At 34.5% G+C, this 19,168-nt stretch overlaps 1 protein-coding gene across 14 annotated transcripts in view; it reads right to left on the reverse strand.

Moving 5' to 3' along the window:
* Positions 1 to 19,168, reverse strand: part of SOX5 (SRY-box transcription factor 5) — a 1,001,956-nt gene that overhangs the window by 470,234 nt on the left and 512,554 nt on the right. Inside the window, exon 1 of one of the 14 annotated variants that reach the window (XM_041735841.1) lies at positions 15,434 to 16,745. The exons of 12 other annotated variants lie outside the window; for them this stretch is intronic. The gene's annotated coding sequence lies outside the window, so the exon portion shown is untranslated. Of the gene's footprint in view, positions 1 to 15,433; positions 16,746 to 19,168 lie in introns of those variants that run through there. One more of the 14 variants, XM_041735840.1, reaches the window with a different exon arrangement.

Consider the following 19,168-nt stretch of genomic DNA (forward strand, 5'->3'; position numbering starts at 1 on the left):
TACTCTGATTTATTTCATTTAGTATTACACTCTCTAGCTTCATCCATGGTGTTACAAAGAGCAAGATCTCATTCCTTTTTATGGTTGAGTAATATTCCATTTTATATATTATATATTATATATCTATAATATATATTATATAAATTTATATGATATATGATATATATATATATATATCTCCCCCAAATCTTTTTTATCCATTCATCTATCAATGGACACTTGGGTTGCTTCTATAATTTGGTTATTGTAAATAATACTGCAACAAACATAGGGGTGCATTTACCTTTTTGAATTCATGTTTTCAATGCTGTTTGTTCAATAACATTGAATGAATGAAAGGCTTTTCTTTTAGCTGAACCATTGGAAGATAGCAGTGACCCCAATAAAACTGATTATGAATAAAGAAATGGCATGTGGGGATCCCTGGGTGGTGCAGCAGTTTGGCGCCTGCCTTCGGCCCAGGGTGCGATCCTGGAGACCTGGGATCGAGTCCCATGTCGGGCTCCCGGTGCCTGGAGCCTGCTTCTCCCTCTGCCTATGTCTCTGCCTCTCTCTCTCTCTCTCTTTCTCTCTCTCTGTGACTATCATAAATAAAAAAATAAAAATAAAAAAAGAAATGGCATGCATTCCTCCCTAAAATTTATTGCTATTGTTTGGGTTGGGTGACTACTCAAAGGAAAATTATGATTTCTGACTTCTGAGATATTCAAAGGTGTAATGTCGCCGCGTTGGGCAGATAAACCCCCATATCTGAAACCTAAAGTTTTGTATGTCAATTTAATAGATATCAAAAAAGTCATAGATGTATCCAGAAGTTTTAATTCCCAGGGAGCACTCATGCAAGCTATGTTCCTTAGTGACATGCAACTATCATATAAGCACATTCAGAAAGCATATTCAGATGTTTGTTACACATGATAGAACAGCTACATCAAGAATTTTTAAGGATTATTCAAGTTTCTCTTAAAGCCACTTCATTTCCTTCCCAAAAAGCACTGTTACTTGATCTGCATAGTTAAGACAAACCTCAGAAATGGGATGAATGTTAAATTTTTCATATTAGTCTGAAACTCAGACAAGCTGTCCAAATCCCAGATATAAAATGTACCATATCTTGTGGACATTTTAAGTCTATGGTGTCTGATTTGGAGAAATAAATTTTATCTCACTACAAAACTTGATTCTTTTAGATGGTTTGTAAACATTACTTCAAATTATACTCACCAAAATAAGCATCCAAATTAATTGCTAAACCTGAAATTTCCTTTTACTAGATTTTGACACTGGCATACACAGTCTAAATTTGGGGTCCTTTTAAATATTTATCCTTAGCGTAGACATGGAAGAATCATAAAAATGCCTGCCATTAGTTGAGCAAGTAAATGTGTCATTTACTCAGCCATTCATTCATTCATTCATTCATTCATTCATTCATTCATATTTCTTTTAACTGAGTCTGCATAACAGCCATGAGGCACAGGTATCCATTTGCTAACTCCTTCAATATTTATTGAGTGCTAGCTAAGTGTAAAGTACTGGGAATGAAGCATCAAATAAAGCAGACAAAATCGGGGCAGACTGGGTGGCTCAGTGGTTTAGCACCGCCTTCAGCCCAGGGCCTGATCCTGGAGACCTGGGATTGAGTCCCACGTCAGGCTTCCTGCATGGAGCCTGCTTCTCCCTCTGCCTGTGTCTCTGCCTCTTTTGCTCTTTGTCTCTCATGAATAAATAAATAAAATCTATAAAAATAAATAAATAAATAAATCAGACAAAATCCGAACCTTTAGGGTACTTTCATTATCTTTATCATGTGTAAGAAAAATATGACTTAATGGTAGACCTCTACTTCTGAAATTCACAATGTTAGGTTTTTACCACTCTGGTATGCTTTTCTTAAGACATTGTGACCTTAATAAGCTTTTAGTCATAGTCTCTCATGTCAGAAGCTAATTTAGACTCGGATAAATACCTTGAGCAGATTCTTTAATTTTAATAATTTATTAGAATACAAAGAGATGCATTATTGCTTCAGTATTTTGAAATATAATGGAAATGGAGTATAATGGTTAGAAGAATTAATTATGCTTCCTAGGTGTCTACTGTGTTTTAACTAGAAAATAATTTCTTTTGAATTCCTTTAAAGTGTGTCTCTACTCACCCAACCAAAATATCAAGTTGATTTTATAACAAGACAAGGAGATCATATAGTCTGCATTGCACTGTGTCACGTTAACTGAAACTAAACCAAATTTTATAGCAATATAAATCAATTTAGATTTAACCTCCTAAATAACTGTTTTATGACAGCTATAAAAGTAAGTAACATAGCTTAAAAATAACTATCAAAATTCAGAAAATAATGAGAATTCATCAGCATTTGCTCAAGATGAATATTTTGCTTCAAAACAAGTTGATTGGACTAAATTGGTCTACATTTTAGACATTTCTAAATATGTGTAATAATTTTCAAGCATTAATTCCAAATTATCATACTCACAGATGCTGCCACAGTAACAAGTAGAAGGGGTCGAGAATATGTTAGGGTTGGACAGAATATATAAAAAGAACTACAACCCTTAATATCCAGTTACTCTGTAACTGAGTATTCAGAATTTTATCTGACCTAATTATGAAAAGATTATAAAACCTGAGTTTGGGGATCCCTGGGTGGCTCAGAGTTTTAGCACTTGCCTTTGGACCACGGTGTGATCCTGAACCCCAGGATCGAGTCCTACATCCAGCTCCCTGCATGGAGCCTGCTTCTCCCTCTGCCTGTGTCTCTGCCTCTCCCTCGACCCCTCTCTGTGTCTCTCATGAATAAATAAATAAAATCTTTAAAAAATTAAATTATATTAAATTAAAACCTGAGTTTAAGTACTTAGATTTTCACTGAGCAAAATAGAGTAAGATTGGTAATCCACACTAAATTTATCCCATAGGAAATTCCAGAAATGGTTTCCATTAACAAGATAACCTCAATGTATATAAAAACTATGATTACTAAAAAAAAAAAAAAAAAAAAAAAAAAAAAAAAAACAGATGAAGTATAACCTGCATTCTCTAATTAAATATTTATCCAAACCTTTCCATTTACTAAAATTTAAATGTTCTGGGGCACCTGGGTGGCTCAGCTGGTTAAGCATCTGCCTTCAGCTCAGGTCATGATCCTGGGGTCCTGAGATCAAGTCCTACATGGGGCTCCCTGCTCAGCAGGGAGCCTGCCTCTCCCTCTCTCACTCCCCTTGCCTGTGCTCTCATGCTCTCTCTCTCTTTCTCTGTCAAACCAATCAATATTTTTAAAAAATAAATAAAATTAAAATGTTCAGTTACCTAAAAAAATTCTCTGTAAATTATAATCATTCCTCTTACTAAATTTTAAATGGGCAGTTACTTTAAAAAAAATCTCTAATAAAATTATGTTAAAAATCTGTGGAAAATACTTTTAAAACATTAACTATCCTCTTTTTTAGGGTATAAAATAGAAGAGGAAGAAAGCAAAAAAATTAAAAGTAACAAAACAGCTCTTGAATAAAGGGAATCTGAGCAAAGTTGGAGAGCACAGGCATTGATACTTAAAGGATAACAGTAAAGTAAGAAATGGAAAGATAAGAACATACAGGGTGTGATCCAAAGAGTGTGGCAGACAGGAATCTGAGACCAGGGTAATCCTAGTGTGTGTCTAAAAGAAAGAAACATTTTTCTAAACTCATACAAAAGTTCTGAAGGTTACATAAACAAGGAAAAGAATCTAATCTAGAGAAAAAGAATAGTTACCAGTTCAACTCTAGTTCTCTTGCCTAAACATCTCCATTTCTACTTTTTAACATAATAAATTTGCTAGCAGTTTTCCCAAAGAAAATATTATGTTAGATATAAAGAACAGTGACTCTCTGTCTTATCTTCCAATACTCGTAAGAAGATGAGCACTTCTTAGTAAGGAGAGACTCTCTGCCCCTACCTAGTGGTATCTAATGCATGATACAGGGAAAACTAAAATATTCCTCCCAAATCTTCAAACCAGCTGAAAGCTGATAAACAAATGGTCAATGATAAAACACAAATATAACTTTCAAAGCTATTCACAAAATAAACTACCACACTTAAAATAAATCAATGACAACGATGACTGAATAAAAGTATTCCATGGAATAAATAACAATACTCATTTGTAGCCACCACATTTTCTTCTCAATGAATCAGAAAAGTGTACTGGCTCTCATTAATATGAAGAAGAATATTAAGAGTAGCAAAAACATAATAATAAACCTAGGAACTCTATATACGTAACAGTTAGCTCCTGAAGACCAGATTTACTTTCTAATCCACATTTCTATAATAGACTGAATTAGTGTATTTAAATAAAATCTTAGATTTTGAACATACACAACATGGCTTAACCTCTTTTTAAATGGCCAGATTCAACATAGCAACACTCTTAAAAAGTAGTCAGAATAAAGCAAACTATCTCATGGTATTTAGTGTAAACATAGTAAAAAAAGGAAGCAAAGAAAAACTAAATTTGGCATTGGCAGTTTGGCTCTTTTGCTTCCTAAAGGAAATGATTTTGACAGGGTAACCATGTAAGTAAAGATTTCAGTGATACTTACTTCCTGGGCTGCAAAAGACAACATAATCTTGACATGTAAAGACTTCTCCACTTTGCATTAGATGCTCTTAGTATAAAAGATTTCTTATCTCAAAAGAGAAATCTATGATATTAACAAATAGAGAAGTTGAATCACTATGTTGTATACCTGAAACGAATGTAACATTGAATGTCAACTACACTAAAATTTAAGTGAAAAAATGATTATTTTCTGAAGTATTTATTTATTTATTTATTTATTTATTTATTTATTTATGAAAGAGCAAGAGCAGTGGTGGGAAGCAGGGAGTAAGGCGGGTGAAGAAGGAGAGGCAGACTCCCTTCTGAGCCGGGAGCCCAATGTGAGGGGTCAATCCCAGGACTCCAGGATCACAACCCAAGCAGAAGGCAGATGCTTAACTGACTGAGCCACCCAGGCACCCTTAGAAAAATAATAAATAAATAAAGAGAGAAATCTGAGAAAAACTTTTTCTTTTTTAACATTGATTGTAATTAGTGGCTGGAAAAAAATCCATTAGTACTTGGATAAAACTGATAAGGCTGATACTGAGGAGCTGTTAATTCTGGTTATGGGATGTTAAATTGCGTGCAAAGATTTCTTTAAAGTTCTCCACTGCACATCTGCAACACAGTTAATGTAATCTCATCCACTCAGAAGAAGAACCAGTCACTGAGGGAATAATGTATCACCATCACAAATTCACACCAGACTCCAAGGACTTTGCAGTGATTGTGAATGTAAAACCCCAGGCCACAGCAGTAGTGAAGCATTTAAGAAAGGTCTATATATAGATAAACTTTTAAAAGTTAATTTGAAAGCCAAGTGAACCCACAAAACTTCATATCATATTGGTATAGTTGTAGTGTGATTGCTTAACAGGAATTCTTCATAGCAAAACATGTGAAGATTGCCTCTGATTCACTACTCAGCTACTAAATCCCTTTATTAACATTGATAAAACTAGCAAACATTGGTTCATGTATCCTTTCTCTTGCTTCATTCCATGGCATGTCTGTCACTACTATATACTCCCATTTCCTCAAAACACCTCTTCCCTTAGATACTGAGATTCCAACCTAATCCAACAGACTCTTAAAACTTGAAATTCCTTAAGACTTGCCCTACACATTTTTCGTTATTTATGTGTTATTTACTCCCATGACTCCAAGCACCATCTATATAAGAACACTCAAATCTGCTCTCGACTTCAGACTACCATATTCTTTCCACATCTCCATTTGAATATCTTGCAGTTACCTAAAATTCAGCATGTTCAAAATTAAATCATCATCTCCCCCTGCTCCTCTTCAAATTTTTCTAAATGGCACAGTTATTCACTGAAACCAAAGTTTAAAAATTAGGCATGATCCCTAAAATTCAGTAAATGATTAGGTGCCATTAATCTATCCTCTTAAATATCTCTCCACTTTGACATCATGGTCACATCACTCTACTTTAGGCAGAGGCATAGCATGATAAAATGTTGATCAGTGGATGGAAAGTCTTCCCAGCATGATTTACAAAAGCAGTATCCTTTCTGTTAGTTATTCAAATTGTTATTTGAAGGTAATATCTCAAAGTATTTTTAAAGACCAGAATGAAAAGTCATAAGGATGGCAGTGTGAAAATCAGTCTGGGACATGTACAGAGGCCCTCCTAAGGCAGCCCCTTGTTCATGTGCCCACTCTTTCACCAGTCAAAGTCATCTTCCTGCCCTTAAGTCCCCCAATACTAGAACTTGGCTCTGCCTTTAATTTTAGGTTACTGTGACCTCTCCCTGGACCACTAGTGCAGGCTACTCATATTATCTCCCTACTTCCAATCTTGTTTCCCCCACTACACCCTTTACCTCACATCTAAACACCAAAAAATGCAAATTCAATCACATCATACTTTTCCTTTGTCACCACAATTCTAAGCAAAGTCCAACATTTTTAACAAGCTTCCAGATCCCTTCCCAATCTAGTTCCTGTTTAACTTGTTCACTATTCTGTGTTATCCTGAAGTTCTCACCTGGTAGTTCCCTGATTTCATCATGCCTTCACTTCTGGGCTTTAAAAGCTGCTATCCCATGGCTTCCAGGTTTTGAGGGTAGGATCGATTTCTCTGGCTGCCTAGATTATGACCTTTTCCTCTTCTGCACCTTATACAGTCAAAACTTTTGCAGCAATCAACACTTTTACACTAAGGGTACTTTTAAAATGACTATATTCTCTTCTAGTCTGCATGATCCCTAGGGGCAGGTGATCAGAACTGTCCTATTCGGTGCAAAACTCCTAGCACTTAGCACAGTGCCTATCACACAGCAGGGACTTACTAAAGATTGTTGGATAAATGGAGTTGGCAGTTTCTTTATAATTCAGATTAATAGGAGCCATGGATAAGAGTTTTAAAGTGGTAATATATTAAATAGCTGAAAGGAAGATTCATTTAAAGTTAAACTAAAATTTGGACAGTAGGAAAATATATGCTGATTGTCTCGCAACGATATGTGGCATCTTCCTCTAACCTCTTGAATTTATATGCTGCTATGCCAGTACGATACACAGACTAATTTAAAAATCAAATAACAGACTCTAAGAAGTTGTAACAATCCCTGGATTAGTATAGGATGATAACTAAGGGATCTGCTATATTAAATCATGACAATAAAAGTAAAATCCCTCCATCTTTTCCTGGATTACATCCAGAGCTCAAATCAGAGAGCACTAAATGAATAATAATGAATGTATGCCTCTGTGAATGATTGAAGATTGAATCACATTTTAACTAGATTGTATTTATAAGTCCCTTTGGATGACATAATTACAATTCAAACCATACACTAATTAGCAGCAAACATCTATTTAATATTATTTAGTGGATTTAAAATATATTTTTTTATGTTTCTGAAAACAAGTAAGAGGAAGGACACTTTACCTAAACACAAGAATGTTAAGGATCTAAGTCAACAAATAAGTTGATGCTACCCTAGAAGCAAAACTAATCATATTTCAAAAATAAATAGTTGTATTTTATTTTTATGATAAATATAATGACTAAATATACTCATCTATAGAAGACACAGCAAGAAAATATAAAATACAGTTTTTATTATAGAATAACATTTTTAATAGCAAATTTATATTGTTTTCTATTTCCTATATTGCTTAGCAATTGTTCACAATTACTTTAAAATTCAGATAATTCTTCATCCGTTATATACCACAGTTAAATGTACCTTAATGGAATAGTTACCAAGAACCAAAACTTTCCCAACATTTTTTATTTTTAGATAGAATTCTATTTTGCCCCCACTTTGCCTGCCCGGTAAATACTCCTTTCATTGGGCTGAGCAGCTAATTTCATTTATGGTTTTTTTTTTTTTAATGTTGACCACTGTCTTCCAACTTTATTTTCCTTTAAGTTCTTATGATTTTTAAAGTTCCTAAGTGATGAAGAAATTAGGAAGAAAGCCCTAAAAATTCAGAATATAGTGGTTCGAAGATAAAATTATTACTATTATTATTAAAAATGTTTATTTATTCATGAGAGACACAGAGAGAGAGGCAGAGACATAGGCAGAGGGAGAAGCAGGCTCCCCCTGGGGAGCCCAATGACTTACTCAATCCCAGAACTTCACGATCATGCCCTGAGCCAAAGGCAGACACTCCACCAATGAGCCATCCAGGCATCCCAAAATTATTATTTTTTAAATAGGAGAATAATCGTGCTTGCTTCGACAGCACATATACTAATAAATTGGAGGATAATCAACTTTTAATATTGTATTTTCAGATAGTTCTAGTTAATTGAAGAATTCAGAAATAGCTCATATTTGTCATATCTATGCAGCACTTCATATGTGCTAGAGTTGGTTCCAACTGCTATGTGTATATATATGTATATAAATACATTTAATTCTCATAACAACCCTGAGAATTGGGTTTATGTCTACCCTTGTTTTACTGATGGGATGAAGTTACATGCTGGGTCAGAGGGTGAGGAACAGAAGGAGTTTGGGTTTGAACTCCATCAGTCTGGTTCTAGAGTCCATGCTCTATGTGGCTATGTTGTGCCAATTCTGCAAACGCCAGTAGTAGTAATTTTTGCATAGTTCACTAACAAAAATAGTCTTTTTAGGTTCTGATGTTCTTATGTATTCTAGTTTCTAACTTACAAATTACTAGTTTTCTTAAAAGTCATTTATAACATATTACTTTAGCACTCTGACCAAATTAACCCATAAAATATTATGTAATATACCATTTTTCCATATCTTGAAATATGAGAACTGCTGGCACAAAGCATGAAGAAAAATTTAAAAATCAGAGTTAAGTCAGTATGGCTGCAGATTATGGTATCAGAGAGCAGTAAGGCGTAAGGCAGGGGACACATTATAAAGAACTGAGGCCAGGTGTGACTTCCCGATTTTATCCATAGGTAATGATACCAAAAGTGATTCTCAGCATTGGCACGACAAAGTCAAATCCATGTTTTAGAAGGATCATAACTGAGGAAATATTGAATGTAAACTGGAGACAAGTTATTGGCAACGCTGTTATTGTTAGTCAGCAATGATATGGTCTAAGTTAAAGTATTTAGAATGAGGAAGGGGGAGAGACTGCACAAAATCAACATACAGATAAGTAGATGGATTTGATTTAGCAAATGGTAATACTGGGGTGAAGTAATAAATCATGGGGGAAATTATAGTAATAGCTAATATTACATAAATACCAATGTCCTGACATTGTTTTGATTTTCTACAAATAATTAGAGCCAATACAAGAATGATAATATAAGCCGTGGAAGGAAAAAAAAAAAAAAGGATGTATCATTATAAGCATTAGTTTTTGTTGTATACTATTCTAACATTAAACATCATTTAAATCTGCATTTTTAAATACCATCTGAAAACATTTAGTTCTTGAAAATACCAATAAATATTTGTAATTTTACCTATAATAAAATCAGCCAGCATTGACCAGTAATATATTGTCCCAGGAAGGCTTTGATACAACACACTAAAAATTTAAGATTGAATACATTTTTCTTGTTCGATTATAAAAACCACAATCATAGCAAATGATTCTATGAAAATGATATTTTCATAGCAAATTTTCTATGAAGAATTAGTTCAGTATGGTAGTATTTCCTGCTGTTTAACTATAGCAGCTACCAACAAACCACATTTAAAAATTAACCCATTCATTAATTCATGTATTCATTCAAGGAGATTGTGCCAGCAGTGTACTGGGTGTGAAAAGCTGTAGTAAGATCTTTGGGAAGCAACATGAGAGAGAAGGCATGATTGATTTCTGAAAGAAACTTAAAACCTAACTAAAGAGGGACGCCTGGGTGGCTCAGCAGTTGAGAATCTGTCTGTGACTCAGGGCCTGAGATCGAATCCCACATCGGGCTCCCTGTGTGGCGCCCGCTTCTCCTACTGCTTGTGTCTTTGCCTCTCTCTCTCTCTGTGTCTCTCATGAATAAATAAATAAAATCTTAAAAAAAGGAAAAAGACCCAAAAACCTAACTAAAAAAACTATGTACAGGTGAATCTCTAACAGTAGCAGCTAAATATGTCTATGAAAAACATTTTATTTTCACTGAAATTTCCTTTAGGCTATTCTCTCTTCTACCAGTTAGGACAAAATATAGGTCAGTACTTTATACTTTGTAACATTTGAACATTTTGGGTATTTTGTTTTGGAAGGGGTGTATTAGAAGGTTCTAAAATGGTACCTTCAAACTGGATGCTTGATTTGGGGGGGGGATCCTAAATTACATTAAAATTTGTGAATAAGTGCATTTGTGAAAAGAAGGTCCATAGATTTCACCGAAATTTCAATGAGTTTCATGACCCTCAATAGGTTAAAAACCACTATGTCTTTTATCTAAATAGGAAATTAATCTAAACCATGTTTTTCCAAAATGAGTGGAAGTAACTTTTCTTGTCTACTTTGTTATAATTTTTTCCAAATGTCTTCATGATTCTATTGCAGGATCAGGAGTGGAAGTGATAAAGCATCATCCAAAAAAGGCACCTTCCTAAAACTGCTAGTAAAATAGCTAGCCAGCCTTGAAATTTTTATTTGTAGAACTCAAGATTTTTATAAATCATTTATTCAAGGTTTTTGATGTCTAACTTAAAAAAAATAGTTTGCAACTCTAGGATCACTGCAAAATGAAATTTATTAAAAAAATTCAATCCAGGCACTAAATAAATAACAAAGTTTCTTTGCTTTTTAGGAGAACCTAAATTATATTTTTATATGTCACAATTTTCTGCAGCATCATAAAGTTCCATTTTGAAACCAGAGGTTCCATGTAGAATAGTTCTCATTGGCCTTCTGAAATAATCTGTGCGAATAGATAGAGGTATACAGTTAAGTGAGAAGATGATAAACAACATCTTCAGAAACAATAGAAATTCTGTGACTTCATTACTCTCTTGTGGAACATAGTAAGTAAAAATGACTGCATATTTCCAGGGAACTTACCTGTAAGTGGTGCAAATAAAATATTTAAGCTCCAGGGTCTGTAATCAGTACTCTGTATTGCCGAAAGTATTCTAGTTGTACCATAGAAGATGTAATACCACCCCACGCTACGCCTGACTCAAATCAGGATTAGGGATAGATGAGAACCTTATCCTCTTGCACTCAGTGATGATTAGCTGGAATTTGTCATCTGAAGACAACAGTTTTTACAGATCACTTACATATTTCAGACCCCAAATTCAGGACTGTCAATCTTGACCATTAGAAAACATAACTGTCTTAATAATCCAGGTAATTTTCATTTACTCTGACATAGAAAGTGAAACATTTCCAACACAATGATAGTCACAAACATCTTGACATTTTGAAGAAAACAAAGAGTCCCATTCAGCTTCCAAAGAATGAGTGAATAAGAGGGCATTTCATCTTCCCAAACTCCTTTTTTTTTTTTTCTTATTTCTCTAACACAATACACTTAGAAACAAAAGGCAGATTATTAAGTTTTCAAATGAAGCTACTTGTTCCTTTCCCCTCTCTGGATGCCTCACCCCTCCTCTCTGGTGCCCTTCAGCACATCTGGTAACCATGTGTGGTAGTGCTAATGAAGACTTTCCTGAGCGAGTTACAATTAGTTCCGACTGCCGTGGAGCTTTCCTGGGCAGTACCAAAGTCAAAGACAGGAATGGGGGTGCGGGAGAACCAATAACCCTGTCACTTCACAACACCCAATTCTCCCCTGCCCCCGGGACTCTCATCACCGTCACTCCAGAGGAATTTGTGAAAAGAGGTGTAAGCATATACTTTCAGAGCTCCCTCCCTCTTCTTATCCAAGAGCAGCATTTCACCCAACTTGATTGAATGAGACAGGCAGGCAACAGGACTTCTATGATCCTTGGAACAATAGAGAATTGTTAAATAGATGCCCTTTCCCCTCTTGGTCGGTGTAGTAGACTTATCTAACAATTTTATCGCCTTTAATAGAATAAATTTGTGCGATTTACTATTTGATGGATTAGAAGGCACTGCGGAAGCAAATGTACTGTATACAATTAGGCTGTCTTGAAAACGCACACTTTTGTTTACTGTAGGCCTCTTCCCCCCTTCTCAATCAAGCTACTAATAGAGCTGTTTTAAGTTTCAACAAGGACCATATTAACTGCGGGTCTCCACATGAAACAGAATGCAAAACCCCAGCGTCTCCTGACGATGTAAGCTCAAAGTATCCAAAATCCTGTTTTATATTTCTGTCTCAAATCACCGTTATTTCTTTTCAATGCTTTTTTTTTCCCTGTACCTAGCAAATTCTGAGTCCTCAATACATGCTATCTGATGGCATGGATAGGCACTGTGAACGATTCTAAGTGACTCTAGGGGTAGAAAACTTAATATAATTATTTTTGGCAACTTGCACCATCTTACCCTAACGGAATATACTTTTTAATTTCACTCACTCTGGTCTTAGTACATGCACCTACTCTGTAAATGTTACCAATGATAACAACCACACTTTACATTTCAGCCTGCCCTACACTCACATACACACAGTTGGAAGGTGAACCCCATAACTATTCACAGTTACAAATAAACATTTAAAAATAAAATTCAAAATCAGAAAAAAAACTGGCTTTCCTAATAGATTATTTGAAGGTATTACAATGTATAAAGTAAACAAAGTAGCATCCTTAAAACAAAGAAATATAGTAATATAAAAATAACATAAAGGGAAGATACAGGGACATTTCTTTTTCTCCTTTCCTCAAAGCCAAACACAAATGATATCACATCCAGGAACAGTGACCATAAATAAAATCAAGTGTATTAGACTTTTAAACAATTAATCAATTAAACACAGTCCTTCAACATATCTGGCCCTTACATGTAAATAATTTCTTAATAAAAGAAAAAAAAGCATCTCTCCCACTATATATAATTGAAAATACTTTACACAACTAAAATTTCTACAACTACCCACCTTCCTGCTTTCCCCTCATTCATTACAAAATGTGAATGGTTTAACTGGACAGTGCCAAATCCTCAGACTAGAGAAAGTTTTGCCCTGACCTGGCCAGCTGTTTTGCTTCCATCCCTAGGTAGTTCTCCTTCAGAATCGATCTCTGTGTCTTTCAGAAGTGATCAACTAGAACAAAGCAAAACTATCTGCACGTCGTTTGTAAGGTTTTTTATTTTTTATTTTTTAATTTTTATTTTATTTTATTTTTGTCCATACTAGAACTCTAGAAGAAGGGAAAAAAATCACACACGCACAGACAGAGAAATTGTTTAAACCGTACTGATGAAAATATTGAGATTTATCTATGTTTCAAAATAACAGGATTCTAAAACTCAGAATAAGTTAGCAACACCAAAACTGTATTATAGAATGACGTGTTTTTCACCATTAATTTTTTCTTTATTTTTATGAATAGGAAGTTGACTTTACTCACAATAATGACAGTTAATGACAACTCAGTGAGTCACTGCCTCCTGGGCCTTAAGGAGGAGTAGGTTCATTTATAAGTGATAATTAATGCCATTAAACATTCCAACACTACACTTAGTTAACAGCTTTTGGCATTCAAACTCTTAAATGCTTCTACTGTACCTTACCAAATAATTAAATACTGTGAAGGTACAAAGGGTTAATCTACAAAGGTAACTGACTGGGACAACTCTGCTATGTGTCTTGAGAATAGCATCAGTCCATAATTTTTTATGTTGACCAGTCACCTTTAAATGTGAGCATTATGTTTTAACCTAGCTGCATAATAAGCTGCCTATAAATTCAATACACATTAAGCTGGGCCCCTATTTTAGTTGACATCAACACTCAGTCCTTGGGTTGATAACGTTTGCTCAACAATCTGAGGCTGCCGTGGCAAGTCAGACTTCTAGATGTGACTTGAATGCATTTTTATAAACTGTAGATTCAGTGATTTATATCATGATCATAGGCCTTCTCTCAATATTTCAGGAAGGTGCTTAGAGGTAAACCAGAGTAATATTGGATAACAATCTTAAAAGTTACTTAATATTGGTAAACATGTAAAAGGATCTGATTTCCAGATAATAAAGGATTATTGTAGTGTATGTACAGATGTTTAAATTAACATACACATTCCATTCTTATCTTTCTTAAATTCAGCAGAATAACTGTAAGTCTTCACAAGGCATGTTATCAATGTAAAAGCAATAAAAAAGTCACCCTCTTGTGAATTACTATTTACAGTATTTCACAAGAATGGCATTCACACCCTCCAAATGAACAAGGTTGTCTCTTTAAATTGAAGGACACTGCCTGCACTCTTCATCAGTTAGCATTAGCAACGTGGGGGAGGGGAAGGGAGAAAATAACAAACCATTTTTCTATCATTTGAACTCTCTTTGACCCTTGCAAGCTATTCAAGTATGCACTTAAGACAATTCAAATAAATAACACATATACACATAGAGGGAGCAGATATATAGATAGCAAAAGAGTGAATCCTGATAAAGTAGATAGGTTGATACCTAGAAATTAACCACCTTGAAGCCTGTTGTCTTGGCATTATCATTGATAGCACAAGAGGAATTCCCTTATAAAAATGATAATAACATTTTATGACTTTAATCAATAATTATGGGAACCAGGGTATAAATTCGCTGTGAATCAACGAGAGCTAAAAGAGCCAAGTGATTTAAGAAAAGGAGAGAGCCGCCTTGTCCCCACATTGACTGAAAAAAATTTTGTTCCTCTACTGGGGGAGTGTCAAAGAGACTGGCAAATATAAAATGCAGTGAGAAGTATATGATGAAATATATCATTTAAGTGATATTTAGCTTAAAAAGTTCAAAATATTCCAGTCAAACTTATTTCTATTCCAAAAGTTAAATATAATTTTTGAAGAAAATGTTATATTCCACAAATTGCACTTGTACATATCTATGTTTACAAGAATTATTTCTTCATTTTTACTAAAATATTTCCTCAAACAGAGACTAATTGGTGTCTGCTTAGCAATTGCCAGCATTCCTTCTCTATTTAGTGGCACTATGTACTACAGTTTTAAACATACACTTAATGATACTTACTCCTAGGTCTACTTCATTTTTAAACACAAAATACTAATAAAAGCAGTAATCTAAACTTGGCAGGTAAATGCATCAGGAATCATGCATGATGATCCTAAACATTTTTATTAGGAAGCTTTCTAAAGTCACTCATTCCTTTTTCCCCAAAAAGAGATACAAAAGGAGAAAAAGGTAAAAATGGACATTTAAACATAACAAAACTGTCCTGTATATTTTCTTAATGTTTAGCGAATTTTAGTTATACAGTTTCTAGAAGCAAAAACAAAACCCTACCAAAATTAACAGAGGAAGATAGAGATAAATGAGTCACCAAATAAACCTTTCTTTCAGCCAGAACCCATGTGGATGTGGAGGTTTCTTCAGAGCAAAACATGTGCCTTGAGTTCCCAGGAATCTGTATGATAGCAGGGAGGAGGAATTCAGTGGTCCTGAATATTTATCCCACCCAGGCTTTCCTGTTACCTTGTGGAACAGTGACAATACCAACTCTAGAAACCCCGGGGGTCAAGAGGGAATTGCTCTGTTGTGATTCCCAGTGACCCATAGAGCATGATTTCACCACAATCCCGTGACATGTGACTGGGTTTGGGGAGTTCCAATGTCAGCTCCAAAAACCCTAAGGAGGGCTCTTCCTTTTGTGAAACAAATTAATTGCACAACCAAATATTGCCACATTGTTGAGGCCTATTGACATAATGGAAACTTCAACCCCCACTTTGCTTTGTGTTTTTCCCAAAGAGTAAAAAGAGACCCAGGTAGAGCCCCATATAATTCAAATAAAAGAAGAGAAAAAAGAAGTTGTTGGGTTTTTTTTCATTATTCGTAGTGGGAAATTACAAACTTTAGATTTAAAGTTCAACAGAGAATATTTCCACTCTGTACTATTCACTCTTAAGTGGTATGTGAGAGAGAATGAATGGAAATCAGTTTGTCCGCTACTTCTAAGTCTTCTAAGCTGTAATACTTTCATCAATATTTACAGTGCCTCAGCTCTGTTTACAGATGTGTAATCACATTGGGCTCAACCAAGTTGCAGAGCTCCCTGTGATCTTCATGTGGACATCTCAATTAAAAATTACAAATTAATATTCTCACAATTTTCACTGCTTTTGAAAACTAGTTTATTTACTATAATTCAGTCTGATTCCTAGCATCAAAATCAGAAAAACTTACCTGTATTTATTGCATAGGCTATCCAATCATGGTTTTACTGGGAAAGAGACTTCAGGAGCTCTTCCTCTTTCCCATACCCATAGCAGGATAAAATATAATTTCTAATGGTAAATAGTAAAGTCAAAAAATATGAGCAATCATGGAAACTGTGACTTTTCCCAACACGTATGAGTCACTTACATCCCCAGAAGTAATAAAGCCTCCCGAAAAAAAATAGAGATTCAAAAGAGATGATGATTTGATGGTTTTTCCTGTGTTTAAGTCAGATTGACTATGACTAAATAATTTCTCAATTGCTAGACTAAAACAAGCCAAAGCAAATAGCTTTTAAAACTTTAAAGTATATTGTGTAGTGGTGACTGTTCAAGGTCTCACTAAAGTCAACACTGGAGAGATAATACACAGATGAGTTAGATGCAGAGGGCTATTCTTAATTCATTGATTATAGAAACAAACAAAAAGCCCTCTGCAGCATTGTTGCAACCAGAAAAGTAAATGTAAAATAACATATTCTCACTTGTACATTAACAAATCTGACATGGTACAATTTAATAATAAAAGGGAAAACATATATACTTAAGATAGTTAAAGCCCAAATGATTGCAAAAATGGTAAAATATTTCTCCAGGTACAAGGGCCATTGAATAATCTCAGCATTTTCAGGACACTTGGGTGGCTCAGTGGTTGAGCAACTGCCTTTGGCTCAGATTGTGATCCTGGAGTCCTGGAATTGAGTCCCACATCAGGCTTCCAGAGGGACCCTGCTTCTCACTCTGCCTATGTCTCTGCCTCTCTCTGTGTGTCTTTCATGAATAAAGAAAATCTTTAAAAAAAAAAGAAAAAAGAAAAAAATTTTCAGTATTTTCAGATCAATAAATATTTTATCCAAATCCCACAATATAAACATATTAATTTCCCCTACTCATTTGAAATCTTTCATAATTTTTCTAATGGCATAAATACAAGAGGGATAACATATTAAATATATTAAATTAAAAACTTCACCAAGGAAAAGCCATTCATTTAATCAAGAAAGTCTTATCAATTGCCTATTGTGTCTAATCAGAAGTGGCTCAGTCCTGCAGGAAGCTAAACTACACAGATACAATAGAAGCAAACACTTGTTTCCTAAACTTGCTGATATTAATCTTATGAAAACTTAGGTATGCACATCATCTTTTTTTTTTAAGATTTTATTTATTCATTCATGAGAGACACACAGAGAGAGAGAGGCAGAGACACAGGCAGAGGGAGAAGCAGGCTCCATGCAGGGAGCCTGACAAGGGACTGGATCCGGGGACTCCAGGACCACACCCTGGGCTGAAGGCAGGCGCCAAACCGCTGAGCCACCCTGGGATTTCCTCTTTTTTTTTTTTTTTTCAATTAAAAAATTAAATCCTGCCAATGTGATCAGAGAGGCTAATCTAATGCATTGTCCTAGTTCATGTTAGCACTATTTTCGAAGGAAGATGGGACATAATTTTGTATCATGTATGTATAAAACCTAGCTCTGTGATGAATATATAATGTGTGCTTAATATACAATTATGGATATATTGTGAAATAAATGTGAAAGACCAGCCTGTAGGAAAAATCTAAATATTCTAAATATTATTTCTTCAGCAGTTAGACAAATGAAGAGAAATTAGAGTTGAAAATATCCTGGTCCTAACTTCCTCACTGTGTGACCTTACACAAATTGCTTAACATCCCTGAGTCTTCTCTTTATAAATTATAAAATGGCTGTGATAAAATTAAGTAGATGATTACAGATTTACCATACATAAATTCCTAACAAATACTTACACATGGTAGATAGGAATTAATTGTAGCAACGCTGTTATTATATTGTCATAAGACACTATGTACCCTTGATTGTTCATAATCTACATGAATTTCCTCTGATAATTGAAAAACCATAATTGTTTTCAACATTTTTCTATAAATATTAAGTATTTGCCTGAGCTGTATGTCTGCAATGCTTATTAAAATTAATTGGAACACTTTGTGATGGGGAGGAGAAACTTTGTAAAGAACTCCAAGCATTTAATACATTAAGTATCATTCTAAATTAAATATATTTCCCCATTATCCATAATCAAAATATATTAATATTTCTTAAACTAGAAAATCTGTACATCTAGGAAAACTTATTTATCTACAAAGGGACCAGAGATACTTGAGCTGAACAATTCAAAAGATCAGTTTTGATGGTCCTCAGGGAATAATAGAGGAGCATCCCCATCCTCTGAATGCTATAAAAGAGTTTTGCATATCATAAGACTCACCAAACACTTGTTAATTGAGTGAGACCTATCTAAGGTATGTGCACGCTTTCAGTCTCTCCATCTTAAAAACATCTGTCAAGAAGAAAATATTGAAATTACAAGCTCCAGAGTACTGCTTACTAGTGATATCATGTGCAAGAAAAGAGACAAATTACTGGATTCAGAAGGCAGAGAGAGGAATCAGTTTGGGGCTTAAGTAATACTGTCAGTTATAAGAATTTTATGAGGACATTAAAGTATTTGGAGTTCCTTTGATTAAAGACCATATCTATAGTACCATAACTACATATGTTAAAGTCCTTAAACCATTCATGTGCTCTATTTGTCAAAACTGGCTTCCTCTTATGAATTATAAAAGAAAAAACAAAAAAAAAAAACTTTCCAAACTGTTCCCATGACAGGAGCCTACTGATGAGTAAAATATTGAAAGATATTTATAAAACTATAAAAATTAAAACACAAGTGAAACAAAAAATTGCTACTCATGCTCAGAAAACATCCAGACACCTCAGTGAAAGTTAGAAAAGACCATTACATAACAGTTTTT

This window comes from Vulpes lagopus, chromosome 21 (genome assembly GCF_018345385.1).
Source record: "Vulpes lagopus strain Blue_001 chromosome 21, ASM1834538v1, whole genome shotgun sequence".
Taxonomy (NCBI): domain Eukaryota; kingdom Metazoa; phylum Chordata; class Mammalia; order Carnivora; family Canidae; genus Vulpes; species Vulpes lagopus.